Here is a 19,963-nt window from a genome sequence, read left to right as displayed (position 1 = left end):
AGCTTCTTAGGCCTAATAATCCAGGTTTCTTAGGAGTTTACTTCTCTGCTAACTCTCTCCTGTATTTCTACCCCATTCTGATGCTATTAGATCTTCTGGTCCTTGGCAAAAGCACAATCTCTTCTAGCCAGTTATTGAAGCAGGACTCTCTAGTTTAAGACCCAGACTCTTCTTCTAGATAGTTCCTTAAATAAGTTCCAGAATGAATTGGTCTCTCTCAATTGCATGGACCAAGTGCCTTGATTTCATCCTCTGGCAGAGGTGGTTAGAGGTCCATTGAAATCCCCGCTCCACTTGTAGCTGTCATTAAAGGGCAGAAACTACATTTCCCAGGGCTCTGTGACTAGGTGTGGTCATGTGACCCATCCCCACCAATAGGATGTGAGCAGAAGAGCTGTATGCCACTTCTGAGCCAAGGCCCTAAGAAGCAGGTGTCCCTCCCCCATTCTTCCCTTCCTCCTCTGTCAGCTGGATGCAGATGCCAGTGAGGCCCTGGGGAATGGCAGAGCACCCAGAAGGAAAGAGCCTGGGTTCCTGGATCACCACATGGAGGAAAGCCACTGGCCTGTCAAGGATACCTCCCTTGAGGGGCACCCGGGTGTCTCAGTCGATTAAGCGGTGAAGCATCTGCCTTCAGCTCAGGTCATGATCTCAGGGTCCTGGGATCGAGCCCCGTGTCAGGTTCCCTGCTCAGCGGGGAGTCTGCTTCTCCTTCTCCCTCTGCCCCTCCTTCTCCACTCATGATCCCAGTTGCTCTCTTTCTCTCAAATAAATAAATAAAATCTTAAAAAAAAAAAAATACCTGCCTTGGTGTGTTATATGAGTACGCAATATATTTCTAAGGCATTTGAGTCATTATACTATTATCTGTAATTTGAACCATTATCTATAACTTGGATAATTATTCCATATTTGGGATCCGTTACTGATTCTTAGTAACCTACACTTCACAAAACACATGCATCCCTCTGCTTGGCCCTCGACCCGAAGCGAGTAGCCCAAGGTGCTGACTAACCTGGATGAAAGCCTCTTAATGTCTCTGTGTTTCACTTTCCTTGGTTGGCTCCCACCCATGCCTCGGTTTGCACTGTCTGCTCGCTCTGGAGTCTGGCTGACTCAGCTGGCCCGGGCCAGCATCCATCTGCTGTCAGCGAGGGCCTGGCTCACAGAAAAATGCACATGTATTCCCCCAAACATAGGGTTCTTATTTTTCAGCAAAGGAGGTGCAGCAGTATATTTGGAGAAGCTGGCTGCTGTTCGGCACGTGGCCGCTGGTTACTTGGGGACACAGCCAGGGAGCACACGTCCTCAGCCCTCGCGCTCTAAGCAAGGGCCTCTAGCGGCTGGGGAAGAGGTAGAGGGAGGTACTGGAGAGGGGAGGTGACAATTCTCTCAGAAAGCAATTAAGCCTTTCTTGGAGCCCCTGGGGACTACCTCAACTTTTGTACATTTCCCCCAGGGAGGCTGGAGAGAGAGTGGGGGTGAGGAAGAGAGCACCTGTGGCTACAGTTCTAGAAAGCTCTGCCGTGGGCTGTGGCTAAGGCCGGAAGAAGCTCACTGTAGGAAGGCAGCAGCAACCCCTCCACCCCACCCCTTGCCCAAGGATGCTCCCTCTGCTGCCAGCAGCTGGCGTACCGAGCAGCAGCACGGGGAGCCCCGAATGGACCAGGAGAGGGGGTCCAAGATACAAGAGGGCCCCCCTCTCTTGGTCCACTGCTGAAGAGCAGCCCTGGATCATCGGCCCCAGCATAGCAGACAGGCCAGGCAAAGACAAGGGTGAGGCTTAGGAAGGGCCCTGGGCTCTACTGCAGTTCACAGATGCCACTGTCCAGCTCTCCTGTGGGCTCTGAGGAGCCGGAGGTCATAGATTCTCACATCAGCCCCGTGCTTCGCGGGGCTCCAGGATGACGCTACCTCAGCAATTTCCAGTGCAAATGTGCGTTCTGTTTGAGTCTGGAAATAAAGGCGGCAGACTCCCCAGGGTCCAGGAACCTAGCCACTGGCTCCTCTTGGCATCTTCTGTCCAGGAGCAAGACGCAACCAGATGCATGGAGCAACACTGAGGTTAAATTACAACAAGTTGACCTGGGCTGCCGCACGGACGCCGAGCCACCTCACAGAGACGGACAGCGCGCGTCCCTGGCCCCTCTGTGCCTCTCGCTGGTCACACAGATGGCCTGAATCCTCTGTGAGCACCAAGGGAGTGTCTCTGCTGCAGACTCCAGCCAGGGATTAGCACGAGCCCTGACGTGGTGGTGAACTGAGCGCCCAGGACAGGGTTCATCTCATGCAGGATGCTTTTGGAGATTGCCCGTGAGGATCTCTTCCCAGTTTTCCCCACCCCTTCACTGTGGCTCACCTCACACCCTGCCCACAGCCTCTCCCAACAACTAAATCCCCCTCCACTGCACCTGGCCTGGCTCCTCTCACTCTTGTTACTTATAGCTCAGGACGTTGCTCATTCATTCCTTCCAAATGCCCCCTCTCCAAATGTAGCTGAGACCTTTCCATGCCTAGTTCATGAACACGCCTGTCCTGATCCCCACCTGCACACCCCATCTCTCCCTGCGGGGCCCAGGGAGGCCGGATTTGACAGGCACAACGATCCTGCATGCCTGTGCTGGCTGCTGGATGCCCACGGACGATGCCAGAGACAAAGGTCCTCCCAGGACTGGCAGCTCGGATGGCTCCCGGGGCAGAAATAACCCAAGCCTGCTGCCCTTTCCTTCTGGAGTGACTCAGCAGGAAGCTGGGGGACAGAAACACAAACCCGGCCCTAGATCTTGCAGAGGTCGTAGCGGGCAAGGCCCCGGCCTTCCGCTGTGCGCGGAAAGGAGCCAGTCCAGGGCTGGGCACTAAAAAGATGCTCAACCTCACTCTGAATAAAAGAATCAAACAAAAACAATGCCCAGGGCCCATTTTCCCAGAGCAGATGGGCAAAGATCAAAGGTTCGACAGTGCACTGAGCTGGCAAGGGTGGGGAAAGGCACTCCCGGGCTTCGCCGGCAGGACTGTAGACACGCACATCCTCCACGGAGGGCAGTTTGGCAGAACCTACCGAGGGCACAGATTCTGTGACCCAGCAGTTCCACTTCCAGAAACGGAATGCCCAGCGGCGCACACCTGTGAAAGCACCTAGGGCCATTGCTTATAAGAATGACAAGGGATCTGAAGTGCCTTCTGTAGGTGAGGGATTCCACACACTTACGGTACGCCCAGGACAAGGAACCGGAGCATGGATCTGGACACGGGTCCCAGTGACATTGTGAAGTGGGAAAACTAAAGAAAAGTAAAGCAGGAGCAGAACAGCCTGCGGGTCTGGCTGGTTTCGAGTCTCGGTGAATGAATGAATGAATGAATGAATGAATGAATGAATGAATCAACTGGCAAACTCCCATTTGGGTAAAAATCAGAAAAGGAAAACAGTGCATATGGTCATCTCTGGTCGGAGACCCAAGGAAAGGGTTCCATCGTTTCCATGGGAGCAGGTATTTTCATGATATACTTTTTCTGTGACTTTAAATGTTTGACCTGTGACTACAGGACCTATTGAAAAAGAAAATACAGTTTCAGCTATGTGCCCTGGAATGGAATGGAACTATCCCAGAACTGGAGGGGCCACCAGCAAGTTCCAGGACAGAATGTGACAGTGGACAGGAGATATTGTCCCGTCTTACACTCCCCCGGCATGTGACATTGACATGACACTCCTTCATTTGTGCTGCACTTATAATCCTCAGGACAGTCCCTGTCTTTCAGAAGAAGAAATGGAGGCCCAGAGAAGGGAAGTGATTTCTCCAAAGTCACACAGCAGGTGGTTGAGCCAGGACTTGCATCCAGGTTTGCTAGCTCCCCCTCTCCTTTTCCCACCTCACCTGAGAGTCCTGGGGACTCCGGTGGCTGCTGTCATGTCTGCCTAGAATGTTCCTACCTAGAACATGAGCCAGGCGGCAGAGCAGATGGGTGCAGGCACCAGCTGTGATGTCAGAGCCTGGCCTCGAACTCTGGGTTGGCGGCCTCCTACCTGGGCAACTTTGGGGAAGTAACTCTTACTTCATCAGTGAAGCAGGAATGAGATCACCATCCACTTCAGAGGGTTGTCCTGAGTTTGACATGAGCTAAGTACCCAGGGAAACAGCAGCCTGGAAGTATGATCATGCCAGGCTGCCCGGATCCCAGAGCCGCCCTCTGAAACGGAACAGCCGTAAGTTGCCTACTTCTTAGGAATCTTGCATAAATAAAAAAGAAAAGCATTTTGCATGCATTACAGTGCTGGTTCTGCACCGTGGGCCGGTGGGCCTTCCTTCTGATGCTCTTTTCTCCTTCCCTTTCATTCTCACCTTGTCTCGTCCTCCCTGCTCCTGCCTGGCTCTCGGCAGCCTGGAGGGGTGGCCCCGAGATTTTGCACAGAGACCTGCGACTGCCCCACCAGCTCTCTGCCCCTTCCCACCCCTGCCCCCAACTTCCACAGAAATACCCCCAGACCTGTTTTCTTTGGCAACTGGAATCACCCAGAAAAAAGTGAATAGGAGGAAAGAAGGCAAACAGAAGTGAGTTTTTCCTCTTCCTTTCTCCACTAAATAGGTTGGAACATTAAGTCTTTAGCTACATATTCCCCACTCCCGCACCCCCACGCCACCACTGTTTTCTAAAATAAAACAAAAGTTTCTCTCTCTCATCTCAGGGTCTGGAAGGGGGAATGTCTTGGACGCCAGGGCTGTTCTGCTCCACAAAGTCTCTCAGAGAACCGGGCACTTCCTATCTTGTGCTGGGTAACGGCATGAAACACGCCTGCAGGTGGAGTCCCCACGCGGGGCTCGATCCCAGGACCCCAGGATCACAACCAGAGCCGAAGGCAGATGCTTCTCCAACCAAGGCACCCAGGCGCCCTAAAGGAAGAAGATATTGACTAGGAGAGCCCATTTCCCCCTTAATTCAGCCTCCCCTTCTTTGCTCTTACTTTATTTTTTTAAATTAACAGAATAAAACTGACTTTTATCTGCTTCGGGTGTTTTGGGGTTCAGATTTGTGTCATCGCCCTCCATGATCAGGGCGGGACATTTCGACCTCCCCAATGCCCCCCTTTAAGCTGGAGGTTGTCTTTTTTTTTTTTGAAGGTTGTCTTTTTGAGAACAGGTCATCGAAGTGGAAGTCTACGGCGCGTAAACTTTTGACCGGTGTTTTTCACTCATAATAATGCCTTTGGGATCCTTCTCATTGCAAGTGCCAAGAGCTCTCGCCCTTTACAGCTGAGTTGGATCCCGCCGTCCCGGGCTCCACAGTTTGTTCATCCACTCATGTGTGGAAGGACATTTGGGCTATTTCCAGGGTTAAGTGATGATGCACGGAAGGCTGGAAACATTAGACATCCGGCTCTTGGGAGAACAAAAGTTCTCCTTTTCGCAGAGCGGTGGGTCTCAACTGAACACAATCTTGCCCCCGAGGGGACATCTGGCGATGTCTGGAGACCTTTTTGATGGTTGCATGCTCAGTGTCTAGGGGCTGGAAGTCAGGGACACTGCTAAACCTCCCACAGAGCCCTGGCCGGCCTCATGATACCGAATGATCTGGCTCCCCATGTCACCAATGCTGTGGCCGACAAAGCTGGCCCCGGTGGAAACGTACAGACACTGAGATTGCTGGGTCACCGGCCGTGCTCACGTTTAACTTTATGAGAAACTGCCCAACGGTTTTCCAGAGTGTCTTTCCCATGTTGCATTTCCACCAGCAACATATGAGAGTTCCAGGTGGGTCGCATCTCTCTGCCCGGGCTTGACAGCGTCCGTGTTTAAAATTTATGCCGATAGGTGTATAGTGGTACCTCATTATGCTTTATATTTGCGTTGGCCCGAGGGCTAGTGATGCGTGCATCTTTTCACGTGCTTCTCTGCTGTCTGTATGTCCTCTTTGGTAAAGTGTCTATTCAGGTCTTTTGTCCGCATGGAATTGGGGGGCACCATGCTCCCTCCCAGCACACGGAGAAACGAGCCCAGAAGTCTGTCAAATCTTGTTCTTTTATACAGCTTAATCTCCCACACCGCTCCCATTGGTGGAAGGGGTTGAAAGCTTCTCAGTTCTAATGACTTGCTCTTTCTTTTATCCAGCCCCAGTAGGACAGACCAGAGGGAAGCTCTGTAGGGACCCCACACTAAGTCTCCTCTTTAGCATAAACTCAGGTGTGATCCAAAGGGCTTGTCATAAGTAACAAAAGCCCCTCCTCTCACTTAGGAAAGGACAAGGGCTTTAGGAGCTCTATGCCTGGAACAGAGGACAAAGATCACATACTTTTTCCTTTTTTTTTTTTTTTTTAAAGATTTTATTTATTTATTTGACAGAGATCACAAGTAGGCAGAGAGGCAGACAGATAGAGAGAGAGGTGGAAGCAGGCTCCCTGCAGAGCACAGAGCCCGATGTGGGGCTCGATCCCAGGACACTGGGACCATGACCTGAGCCGAAGGCAGAGGCTTTAACCCACTGAGCCACCCAGGTGCCCCTTTTTCCTTTTTTTTTTTTTTTAAAGATTTTATTTATTGACTTGGCAGAAAGAGACACAGCTAGAGAGGGAACACAAGCAGGGGGAGTGGGAGAAGGAGAAGCAGGCTTCTCCCTGAGCAGGGAGCCCAGTGTGGGGCTCGATCCCATGTCCTGAGCTGAGGGCAGGCGCTTTACCGACTGAGCCATTCAGGTGCCTCTGAATATATTTCTTATTACGGCACAGGTATAGACTTAGGACGATGGCTCAACTTTCTTTGTCCTAGCTATAGGACTTTCACACTCAGATCAGGCTTTATGTCAGTTCTAAAGGAGGGGAGAAATGCTGATTTTATAGAAAACTCAAAAACAGCCATTCCCTTGCTTCCTGGGAGAACAGATTGTATTTTGCCTGAGGAATATAACATGCAAATTTGCTTTCTTTTACTCACTATGGAGTTGCTAAGTGTTTATAAAAAGATTCACAGACAGATCAGTGCTCTCCACTCACTCCCAGGACCGAGAGGTGTTTACTCTGACAGCGAAACGGTTGTAACACTTCTGACTTTGCCTGCAACATATTACTTATCCGTGTGAACATGTTTTTCATCGGGTCAAAAAACTTACCAGAAAGTGCACATATAATTTCTTCTAAAGTGGAGTGGGAATTCATCTTGTCTTGTTCTGTGATCGTTGGGTCTGAACACACATTCCTTCCAAATCTTTGGATTCTAGAACAGGCGAGGCTGAGTCTACACCAAAGCTAAGAGTAGAGAAAAAGGAGAAAGTGGGTTTCCCATTTGCACTGATCTGACCAATGTCGGGCCGTGGGACACCCGCTCCCCACTGGCCTCCTTCCTGGGACTGGAGGCCTCACCCTCCTTCTGTCCCTCTGCTTCCGGTGTCTCTAGCCTTGTGTGACCCCCTTTTGCTGCCTGTAAACTGACAACTTCGCTATCTGACCTGCCCATCGCATGGAATTGTTTCCAGACATAAACGATCCAGCACAGAAAATGTCTGGAAAGCTACTGCCCAAACTGGCTTCTCTAGGGGATGGAATGGGGTTAAGTAGAGAAGGGGGTGGGGGAGGTCGGCAGACATCAGGATATCTTCTTTCAAGTTCAAACAACTCTGATCTTGTTTCATAATTTTTAAAAGTATGAATTCCTTTTGTGATAAAAAGTTTGTAAATGTTCACAGTGGTTAAATATAATAACATAATGATGCATTTTGTGGTCTTCCAGAATTTTCCAGCTCTGCTAAATAGCTGGCTAGCTGCTCTTCTACCGTGTGTGTGGGTCACTCCATCTTGCGTGACCACCTTCCATCTGAGGGTGTCACTGGCTGAGATCGGCCAGGATGGGGATCTGGGTTCCAGGGGAGGTGGCTGGAAGAGAAGGTGTGGCTCCCTGTTGGCTGTGAGTTGGCTCCTCCCTCCTTCCTCTGAACCCCAGGTATGGGACATATGTTCCTCCCTGGGTATCTGGCCAGACCAGCCTGCCGGCAGGAGCCATGGTGCCAGAGGGAAGGATGCTGTAGGACAGAAGAGTCAGCACAGAGCACATTAAAAAAAAATCAATCACTAGGGCAGCAGCCCACCAGAACTGGGGGGGGGAAATGGGTGCTGAGGTTATCCTCCCAAGGAACCAGCTTGCAGCTGGGGCTCTGGGCATGCTGATGGCTCAGCAGGCACTGAGGCCAGCCTGGGCCAACTGCATTCAGTGGCCAAGGGCACAGCCAGGGGCTGGCACACCTTCACCGGACAGCAAGGAGGAATGGGGCCGTGTGCATTTGTACTTGTTTATTTGTGGCTGAAGCTCCTCGCCCATGGGGGTGGGTGCTGACTTCCCCAGGTGCCTAGAACCCACCCAGGATAAGCCCTTGCTTGCTCACAGCCCCTTCCAGGTCTAGGAAAGTGGCTGAGGGCACAATCCTTGGGGAACCCAGGATATGCCAGGGAAAAAGGACCACTTAAAGAGACCACCATTGTTTGTAATAGCAGCAGTCCCCACCGACTGTCACTCTGCCCATACCAGGAGGACAGGTCCCCAGGATGTCTCCCTTGAAGGGGGAGAGAGGGAGAGGAAGGGATGGCGGGGAGCCCAGGTCCCTCCAGCAAGCTGCATAAACCAGGTCACTTTAATACCTAAACTCAAGTTACAGAGGCTCTCAGCCCCTCCACCTGGGACATGGGGGCCCAAGGCGACAGAAGCAAGCAGTGGTTATCTCCTTGAGGCTGCAGCTGCTCTGTGGCCAATGGTGTGCTCGGGGTGGGGGTCAAGAATGACCTGGGGCCTAAGTCTGCACTGCCTTGGACCGTGACCTGATCTTGTCCCAAACGAGCTGTCAAGTTTGGGAGAAACACCAACACATCCCCTCCAACAGAACAGAACTGTTACTCAGAACAGAAGAAGCTCTTCCCTCCTCTATCAACCCAAACGGCAGCCCAGAGAGAAATAATCTCGTAGAGAGAGCAGTACAGGGACTCCCCTAATTCAGGGGTGGGCAGGTTTCTGTATAGGCCAGATGGCTAGGATTTTCCACTTCCGGGCCAGGGTCTCCATCAAAACTACTCATTTCTGCCATCATAGCATGAAAGCGGGCAACAGATTTGTCAACAAATGGGTGTGGCTGTGCTCCAATAAAACTTTATTTATAAAAACAGGCAGCGGGCCACATTTGGCCCGTGAAATGTCTTTTGCCCTTAGCCGACCCCTGCTCTAATTCACCAGACCCCTGCTAGGGCAGGTCTGAGCAGCCTTTAGGATTAGCCATGTTCCTAAACTCCTCTGGACCAGCAGGGAGTGGGGGGTATTCCTGTTTCCCGGAGTGCCTGGCTGTCCACCACCAAAGGGCATGAAAGTCTGCGTGGGGGGAGGGGAAGGAGATGTTGGTTGAACTGACCCCCACACCCAGCCCCGTAAATCACTTCAACTTTGCCCAATTTTTTAATTACACCTGAAAAGATCTCCCCCATGAGCACAGTTGTGGCTCCATAAATCACCAGGGTAAGCCACTTAAGGAGGTAACAAGGAATGATCCTTCTCTGGGGGGTATGCGAGTCTAGATAACCCGCTGGAAGTGGAGGGAGGGGCCACAACCCCCTCCCCCATGGGGGCCCAAGAGCCAAGGAGATGTGTTTACTCTTCTACAGAGCCTCGAGGCTCAGGGTCAGCTCCAGTGGGAAAAACAGGGTTTCGGCTCAGACCAGAGGCCACTTACTCACCGAATGACCTTGAGCAAGTTACTTAATCTCTCTAAACTTTAGTTTCCTTGTTTTATAAAATGGAGATAAAAATAGTACCTGGTTCCTGGAGCCCTGAGGTTTAGCTCAGATAACACACAGAAAGCCGTGAACACAACAGCTAACGTGTTAGGGCAGGGCCCGGCCCGCGGCTGTGACTCCCCGCTGACTCACCGGCACCTTCCAGGGCCCAGGCCTGGGCCAGGAACCGCTAAGTTAAACCGAGTTCTGACTCAGTACGGCCCTAAGAGGTGGCTCTTAGTAACCCTGTGTTACAGGTAAGGAAGCGAGAGACTCCAAGGAGGGATCCCTTGCCCCAGGGACACAGAGGTAGCCAGGGTCACAAGGGAGATGGTGAGAGCGCAGATCCGAGAAGAGTAGGGTGGGAGGGGGCCGGGAAGCCTGGGAACGCCCTCATGTGGGTTGGAATCACGGGGTTTCCACTCTCTAGAGGAAGAGGGCAGTGGCCGCTGAGTCACCATCTTCGTGGAGGGCCTGTCTCTTGCCCACCTGCCTGTCTCAGCCGGGAGAGGAGAGTGTCCTGGTGGGAGGATTCTTTGGGGGCTTTTCGGTGAACGTCCCATGCCTCCGTGTCCCGGTTTGAATGGTGCCTCGCAAAAATTCGTGGTCACTGAGAGCCTCAGAATGTGATCTTATTTGGAAACGGAGTCTTGACTGATATAATTAAGGTCTGAGATGAGATTGTGCTTCATGGAATGGCATGGGAGCGCCCCGGTTCGGATGAGAAGAGGGGACGCGGAGACTCAGCGAGGAGGCCACCTGAGATGGAGGCAGAGACCAGAGCGACGCGTCTGCAAGCTGAGGGTTGCCAGCAGCCACCAGAAGCGGGGGACAGGGGCGTGGAATGGGCTCTCCCTCAGAAGGATCCCACCCTGCCCACACCTTGATCTTGGACTTCCGGCCTCCTGACCTGGGAGAGAAACTGCTTCTGTTCTTTGAAGCCACCCAGTGTGTGGTGGTTGGTTACAGACGCCTCGGGAAGTGAACACACCCGGGGCGAGCATTTGTGGGTGGTTCCCGGTGACCCTGGTGCCCCGAACCCTGAGGTCTCTGAGGACGTCAGTAGGATGGCACAAGGGGCAGGGTTGAAGAACGCAGGAAGGGAGGAGTCAGCGGGTGGCCCGCTCTTTGGTTTGGAAGGCTGGGGAATGTGCTCGAAGTCACAGGGGAGCGGCTGCCCCGAGCCAGGGAGGGGGCCAGGTCAGAAAACAAAGGAGGGGCAAGGCCCGCCAAGCAAGGCTCCATCTCCTCGGTGCTGGAGAACTACAGACAGACGGCGCTGGTGACAAGGTCTCCAATAACGAGATACGGCCACACCGAGGAGGCAACGAGATGACTGTTTGGTCAGCATCCTGTGCCACTTTCAACTGCCCTTCCGCCCCCACATCGGGGCCTGCACAGCTGTCCAGCAGAGGGTCCAACACAGCCCCCTCGAAGCCATCCAACTGCTTGGTCAGAGCCATGTCAGGGTGTGGGAGGGAGGCCGGGCTGGATGCTGGCCACATCCAGGCCTCGATATCACAGCCTTGACCTTGGTGCCCAGGGCCTGTGCTGGCCCACGTTCCCGTGGCCCAGGGCAAGGCAGCGGCACCTGGGGGAGAGGGGGGAGGGGACTAAGGCTGCCCAGCAGCTTTTCAGTTGAAGGACTTTCTGTGTCCCCACACTCCAGCCAAAGCCGGGCCCTCTGGGTGGTCACAGGAACAGCCCATCTAAGCTGGGCAGCTCAGGAGCCTCAGGAACAGGGACTGTCCCTGGTTCTGGGTAGCTTGCCTCTGAGGGTAGCAGGCCTCTGTTCCTGCCCTCTGAGGACGACCACCCCATTGAGGCAGAGCCCGTTTCTCCCTATCCTGCATCCGGGCGGCCTTATAACTGCTCTGAGCAGCGGAATATGGCGAGAGAGATGCTGAGCCAGACTAGCACCTAGCTGTGAGAGGACTGGAGTTCCCACCTGCTCTCGCAATCCCGGGTCACCCCTTGAGAGGTGGAGGCCATCCTGTGGGAGCGAGAGGCCACACGGAGGAGCCCTGAGCTGCCACCTGGGACTCCAGCCCCATCCGGCCCCAGCCGCTGTCTCAGAGAAGACCACCTCCACCATGGGGGAGAACCGGCCAGTTGAACCCTCTGGACCCACAAAACCACGAGAGAGAGAAATAAATTGTTTGAAGCCACTACATTTAGGGACAGCTTGGTGACCCAGCCCTGCATGATAGAAATAGTCTGAAAGGCTCATCCCTTCATCCCCATCCCTGGGCTCATTTCTGGGTTACTCAGGGGCCACAAGAACTCTCAAGCCCCCAAGTCTGCAGCCCCTCATTGACGATCTGACCCCACGGTCTCCCCGGTCATTGGCCCTGGTCATGGGGCCGACTTGCAGGGGTCGTTGCTCTTTCTGGGGCGGGCAGGAAAGCTCAGCATGAACATCCATAAAGCCACTGGGACGTTGGTGGCACTCCGGGGAGCTCAAAGAGACACCCGATGCCTCTTACTTGAAGAGCATTACATTGCGTAGCCAGCACTCCAACCTGTTGAACCTCATCTCACCCATGAAAACCACCAAAGTAGCAGGAGGCATTATTCCTTTTGTTCTAGAACAGGAAATTACCTTACGATGACACCAACGGGAGTGGCATGTCCCCTGGCTGCCCGTCCAAAGGCTGGCCTTGTGGGCATCTCGATCGAGCCCAAACCATCCTGGAGAGCGGCGGTGGCCTCGTCAGGCAGGGGACAGGGACGTGGGGAAGAGAAACCGGCTGCGGCCAGTAAGCCCTGGTTGTGGTTCTGGCCTCCAACCACCTTCCTGGGGGCAGGCGTGGCTCTTAGCTGTGATCACTTGACTGGGACTCACCTGACCACACCTTAGCACCTGCTTCTGGAAAGGGAGATGCCCTCCAGCAAAGAGCTGGTGTGAACCGAGGTGGGCTTTTGTGACCGCCTCCAAGGACGGAGCACCACGGAGGTGACCATCGGTGATGCTGGAGGCCAGATCACGAAATACAAGTTCTCCGCCTTGCTCTCCACGAAATTGGCAGAACTCTCGAGGCTGCCGGGTTCTGAGGAAGCCCAGACCAGCCCACCTAAGAAGGCCACACGGAGAGGCCTTGGGGCTGCAGGAAGGAAGATGCCTGTCAGGCCCCAGCTGCCTCGGCTCCATGCTGCTCCAGCTCCATCCACTATCCAAGCCAAGAACTGCCCAGCTGAGCCCTTCCTGAGTTCCTAACCCAAAGAAAACGTGACAGCTAAGAAAATGGTGCTTGCTGTTTGAAGTCACTAAAGGTTGATACGGTTTGTCGCACGGCAAACAGAGTTGAACAGAGTTGGTTGGGGGCTGGTGGGTTGAATGGTGTCTCTCCCTTTCCTCTAAGAAAACCCCTCAGAATATGACCCTGCTTGGAATAAAGGCTTGCAGGTGTCCTTAAGATAAGGATACTGAGATGAGATGATCTTGGATTGTGGGGAGCCCTAAACTCAGGATGAGTGTCCTTATAAGAGATGAGAAAGAAGAGACAGAGGTACAGAGGAAAAGGCCACATGAAGTCAGGGGCAGAGTTGGGAAGGACATGGCCACAAGCCAAGGGACGCCTAGAGCCACACAAAGCTAGAAGAGGCAAGGAAGGACAGAGGGAGCATGGCCCTGCTGACACCTTGATTTGGAACTTCTGGCTTCCTGAACATGAAAAAAGTTCATTCTGGTCATTTGTCACCACCAAGTACAGGTTACCTCCCCAACATCCTCAGAATTCAACTTTTTGGCTGAGTGTGCCCCAAGATCTTCCTCCCAAAATCTTGTGTGGATTTGGGACTGAATCACTAGCCAGCCGGAGTTGGCATACGACGCCCCACAAAAGTGAAGACACGGCAGTGGCAGCAGGTGTCAGAAAGAGGAACACCAACTGCAGTGCTGATGAGGGTCAGGTGGGCAGCATCGGGGAAAGAAAGCTGAGCAGGAGAGGCGAGAGGGAATGGAGGGGAGTGGGGCAAACTGAGTGCTCCAGCTGACGGTCACTGGGGAGCAATGTGGGCCCAGAGCTGCCACATCTTCCAGTTTTCTAAGAGAACCTGGGAATCCAGATTTCCATGTAAAATCTACTTTTTAAATTGTAGTAGTCAATTCCAATTTTAAACATTGGGTGGATAAAACAACATTTCTGTAGGCTGCATCAGAGCTGAGAGTTGTTGGTTGTGACATCCATTCATGACCATCTATTTGAGCTTGGCACTGATCTGAAATCCCACATTGAGCTCCTTCACTCCTGGACGCTCTTCCACCCGGATTCCCCGCTAGCGTGGAGTCCCTCTGCCCTTGTCCTTGATCCCACAGCACTTCTCGTACTTCCATACCTGCTATCACCCCGTATCTCAGCGACTGGTTGACATGACTCCTGCTGATTAGATCAGAGCTGCTTGGGGGCAGGGACTGTGACTCAGCTGCCTTTGCACCCCGTGCCCGGCACAGTGGGAGTATGCAGTACGGAGTCATTGGAATGCACCTGCCAAATTCAGAGGCTCTGGTAGGAAGAGCTGAAGAAACTTGCTGGAGGTCACCCAGCTCACTGGAGGCAGAGTGGGAACTGGGAACCACTGCCCAGCTGGGCAGTTTTCCGACACACATCGCCGGGTGCCTGGCTGGGCCAAGGAGCCAGTGAGGGCCAGGAACAAGGGGCTGAGTGGTGTTCCTTGGGAAAGTGCTGGGACTCCACCAAGAAACAACTTTTAGAGAAGCAGTGGCTTCAGAAACAGGGAGGGAGACATGGGCCTCGGAGATGCTTGGGGCAGTCAGGTGAGAAAGTCATGGAACAGAATCAGCTGCTGGCAAATGGAGGGTCTAAGGAAGAATCTGATGGACACAAATTTGGTGACTCAAATCCACAACCCACTGGGAAGTATGAGGACACTCCAGTGAGAGACAGCAACCTGGGCTTGGGGAAAATGGCCAAGACAGCAGGACTTTCAAAGTGACCTAAAGGCTGCCATGGCAATGGCATTGGCCTCCAGGAGGGTGGCCAATCTAACCCTCCACTCCCATCAGCAATTTCAACCAGCTGTGCTGTAATTAAAGATAAGACACAGGACACCTGGGTGACTCCATCGATTGACTGTCCAACTCCTGATTTTAGTTCGGGTCATGATCTCAGGGTCATGAGATTGAGCCCAGTGTGGGGCTCTCCACTGAGTGAGGAGTCTGCTTAGGATTCTCTCTCTCCCTCTGTTCCTCCCCCTGCCTGCATGCTCTCAATAAATAAATAAAATCTTAAAAAATTTTAAAGACAATCCAGACTCACATGTATACGGGGTTTTACACACCACACTTGAAGAGATACTTTGAAGTTCTAATCCCCTACCTGTGAATGTGACCTTGCTTGGAAGTAGGGTCTTTGTCGATGTCAACAAGTTAAGATAAGGTCATACCGGAGTTGGGTGGACCCTAAGTCCAGTATGACTCCTGTCCTTATAAGGAGGCCATGTAAAGACCCACACTGGGAGAGGCCATGTGACAACAAAGCAGAGATTGGAGTGAAGAAGTTGTGAGCCCGAAACACAAAGGATCACCAGCAACCACCAGGAACTGGAAGAGACAAAGAAAGATTCTTCCCTGGAGACGTCAGAGGGAATATGGCCCCGCAGACATCTTGATTTGGGACCGCTAGCCTCCGGACCAGTGAGAGGGCATTTTTTTCTTGTCTAAGTCTACCCAGTCTGCGGTACAACAGCCTTACCAAACCTCTACACTGTGTTTACATCTATTCTCTAAGTTGATTGTCCCAACCTCCCTGTTAGCTGATCTCTGTCACTATCTGCGACTGCCAGCCTCCAGGATGGCCCCACCGGCCCCACCTTCCGATATTTGCTTCTCTGTATGGTTCCTTCCACACCCAAGAGAGCAGACCTGTGTAACCAGTAGGATACTGTGGAAAAGACACGTGTACCGTCCGTGGCTCAATTCCAATGTCTGCTTTGCCTCCTCTTAGAATAATTGCACTGGGCAAAGCCTACAACCATGTCCCGAGGCCACATGAACAGCCTGTGGAGAGAGCTCCACGTGGAGAGCAACGGAGGCGTCTAGCCAACAACCAGCTCCATGTGAGGGCGCCATCTTGTTAATGGGCCCTCCAGCCCAGCCCACCCTCCTCCTGATGAGTACAGCCCAGGCCAACACCTTAGCTGCACCCTCATGAGAAACTCGGAGCCAGGCACTCCCTGAATCCGCTCCTTGATTCCTGACCCACAGAGGTTGCATGTCCTGATGGACGTCGGTTGCTCTACGCCACTGAATTTCATGGTAATTTGTGATACAGCACTAAATCAGGACTACGTTTTTTTCCCATCCCAAGAGAGACAGTCTGTGTAGGAGCAAAGGGGCCAAGGTCTGGAGTCAACTATCTTTGACTAGCTCTTGGCCTTCAGCAGATTACTTCAACCTCTCTGAGCTTCCTCATTTATAAGCAGGTAGAGTCATTATAACTCATAGAATGTTGGGGGACCAAAGGAGTTAATACATAGCTTGTAACCAGCCTTAGCACCTAGTAAATGTTACTGTTATCATATGGGTGAGAAACAGCCCAAGAGAGGTGAACAGATGTCTTCGCAGCTACACAGCCTGGAACATGGAAGTTAGGCCGAGTCCTGAACCCAGTTTCTTGACTCCTTGTGCAGTGATCATGCTTTAACTGACAGACTGTGCATCCTGGGTGATTCTGTAATGTCTCCCACTTCCTCCCCTGCAGCAGGCCGTTTCAGCCATGAAGCGCTGTCCACAGCTGACCTTGCACATGCACGTTGTACTGGGTGGGGGGGACAGCAGGTCAGGTCAGGCTGTGGCTCTGGCCCCACCCTGGGAGAACCCCTCAGTCCGTGCAGGGGGGATGCTGGAAAGTCAGGCAGCAGCGGGTGGGCACCCTCTGAGAGGGCTTTCCTGGACCACACTGGATTGACAGAGTGGGCTCTAGGACCCCGAGTGGGCCACTGTTTTCAGCCCAGGGTTCAGAAGTGGCAGAGAGCAGGACGACTGTCTTGAAATGCAATAAGATATTAGAACAAAAAGGGTTGTCGGGGAATCAATCTCACGGCTTGGGCTGCTTTCCTTTGAGCTAATCAAAGTGACCTTGGACAAGCAAAGGCCCAGGAATCACCAGCTCCCATGGGGCAAGTACCCACTCCTCTTTTGCTCAAAGTCTGTGGCTCCCGTCCCACATGGGATAGCAGGAAACAGTCGCAGTGCATAATGCAAAGGGGGGAAAGGGCAGAAATTTAAAAAGGCAGCTGCATCTGAAAGGTACCTTTGAATGAGCAAGATCACCTATGGAAATTAGATGCAAAAACTTCCAGGTGTGCTTGTAGCTAATGGCCAGGTGTGTCGCTCTTTGGAAAACATGAGAGAAACTTACCGGGTGTGGTTTTTCCTAAATTGTCACTGAAGAGTGGCAGAGCATGCCTCCTCAAAATATGCCTCTTTGGCATAAGGATTATTTTGAGCCGATTATTTTGAGAAACAGCAGACACCCGGAGAAGCTCTGGAAACTGTCAGTTACCCTTTTGTAACGGAAAATTTACATTTATAAAGGAAATCTCCCCTTGGTAAGGGTGTCTCTCTCTCTCTCTACCAGGAAGAGGACCAGGCTCTAATTCCCAAACACCCACGTCAATCTGCATAACAAATCTTACTCTCCTACTTGCCTTACTTTTCCTGGTCCCCTCCCCAGTACTGGCCTTGCCCAGTACTTTCTTTTGTCTTAGCTGAAGATAGTATTTAGGCCTGAATTCTAAAGCACCTCTTGGAGTTACTCATTTCCCCCATATGGTTCTCCTGTAAACTTGTTTCTTTTCCTCCTATCAACGTGTCATTTGTTACTGAGTTCCCAGCTGAGAACCTAGAAGGGTGAGGGAAAATCGTCTTCCTTCTCCTACTTCACCGTGACCCCAAATCCCCTAAACCAGCCGCCAAGGCTACCACGTCCCTCCAGAGGACTTGCTTTTTTTCTCTGGAGTCTCACCACTTCTAGAAAGAGGAGGCTGGATGTGAAGGGGGAAGACCAGACACCAGCAGAAAATAATTCAATGATGGCCGCCTCTGACCTCCAGGAAGAGGAAACCTATAAGGGTCAGCGCCAGAAAAATGTTTATGAGGGCTTATGGTTGGGACTGGCTCCTCTTTTTTTTCTGGAGCTCTGCCCCCTTTCCGTCTTCAGGATCCTCACCTTCCAACGGACGAGAGTCCAAGCAATGCTTCTCACTGCAGTGCTGCTCCCACTGGGGACGCCACACCTTGCCCTCTCACTGCTTGTCTCCCCAACAAGACCCCGTTCCCAGGAGCACGTCCATCTAACCCGATTGCTCCGTGACCACACGCCTTCGTCAGCAGCCGAGTCCTGCTCGGCCTTCGTCAGCTCGGCCCCGAGTCCTGCCATCCCTCTACCCTCCAGGGAAGTAGTCGAGGCAGATCTGAATTTTGGCCGCTCTTACACTTTATCAGCCCACCAACCTCGGCAGCGCTTGTGAAAAGAGAGTCTGAGGGAGTCTTGAGCTCTGAGGAACGGCGCCCTTATTGGGAGGACTACAGACGGGGCTGGGAAAATATTAGGGGAAGGAGCAGGAGGGCAAGACAAAGGAGGAGAAACTTCACAGGAACTTCCTGACCCTTAATCATGCTTTTAACACAGGAGGGACCGAGGGTGGGCGTGGGGGAGGAATAGAGAAAACCACAAGGCCCTCATTTCCTGGAGTGCTTCTGCGGGGTATCCGCTCTGTGCTTCCCTAACCCCAGCATCACCCTTGCGCTCACGCTCCCAAGTCCCTCATTCCGGAGGAGCAGGGAACCCAAGCCTGCATGCCTTCTGGATTTTGCCTGCATTTCCCCTCCCTTTCCTCATAGATGCCTGCAACAATCCTTGGTTTAACCTTGCCTCCCTGGTTCTCAAGGTCAGTGTGCATCCCTAATCCCACTGGGCGGGGGTGCACCTTGTAGAACAGGCTCTTGACCAGAGACTTGGGTTCCACATCCGGAATGGGACCCAGAAATCTGCTTTTTATTTTTTAAAGATTCTATTTATTTATTTGTTTGTTTATTTATTTATTGAGAGAGGGGGTGGGGGAGAATGTGCATGTGAGGGAGAGGAGGAGAGAGCATCCCAGGCAGACTCACCCCTAGCAGGGAGGCCACCCCCCCTCCACCCAAGGATCTCACAGTCATGGAGATCATGACCTGGGCCTAAATCCAGAGCGGGCAGCTCCACCTACTGAGCTACCCAGTCATCCTGAGATCTGCTTTTTAAATAAACAACGCAACCAGTTCTGAAGCCCGAGGCTGAGGTTGAAGATAGCCTAAGCGCCAGCCTCACCCCTGTTTCTGCGAAATGCTCTCTCCCTACACAGACCCCGGGGCTGGGCAGTGGTGGGTGACAAGCCTGGGGCCAGAAAGTCCCAATTTGTGGGCATTCTGGCCAAGGGTTCTCAGATCTGTGGTTTGGCATAATCTTCACACGGGGCACAGATGTTTACCCCATTTCACAGACGAGCACATTCTGTGCTCTCTGGACAACTCTGCGGCTCCTTCTGGTTCTGAAAGTATGGTTTCATGACAGGAGGTCAAAGGCCACACCTAAGCCTTATGTCCATTATCACGTGACTTAGGGGGTTGCTCTATTCCCACCCGGGGCCTCCAGTTCCCACATGAGGATAATAAAGCTGGCTGCATCATCTCTACAGTCTTTTACACAGGCTATCCAGAAATAGGTTCATCACGGGGGCTTAATTTTGTCGTCACTGGGTTTGATTATGACTCGAATCTTCCTTCACCCAAACTCAGCCTTCAGACTTTATTGCTCACACTGCAGAATCAAATCATGCCATCTCCATTAAAAAACCATAAAGAAGAAGAAGGAAGAAAACAGGGTCTCAGAGGAATTCCACCACGGGCTTTATCTGGGAGGGGCTGTGCCAGAAAGCCTGAGAACGGGTTAATGCGGCAGGGCGGGTACAGGGACAGATGGTAGAAGTAAAGAAGCCCAGCTCCGGGCTGGACGACTGACAGCGAGAACGCAGGCCGTGGCATCGGCGGGCTCCAGTGTACGTGGTTTATGGCCAGGTCCCACTTTAGCGTAACCGCAGCTGCTATTAAGACCCTCAAATGCACCATCCGTGGTTCTGGACTCTGCGTAATGACTGAACTCCGCCTTATCATCAGAGGGGAGGAGAAGAACCGCCTGGAAACCAAAGGGGCTGAAATTTCAGCTG

Source organism: Lutra lutra, chromosome 16 (genome assembly GCF_902655055.1).
Source record: "Lutra lutra chromosome 16, mLutLut1.2, whole genome shotgun sequence".
Taxonomy (NCBI): domain Eukaryota; kingdom Metazoa; phylum Chordata; class Mammalia; order Carnivora; family Mustelidae; genus Lutra; species Lutra lutra.
This window is presented reverse-complemented; position numbering follows the sequence as displayed.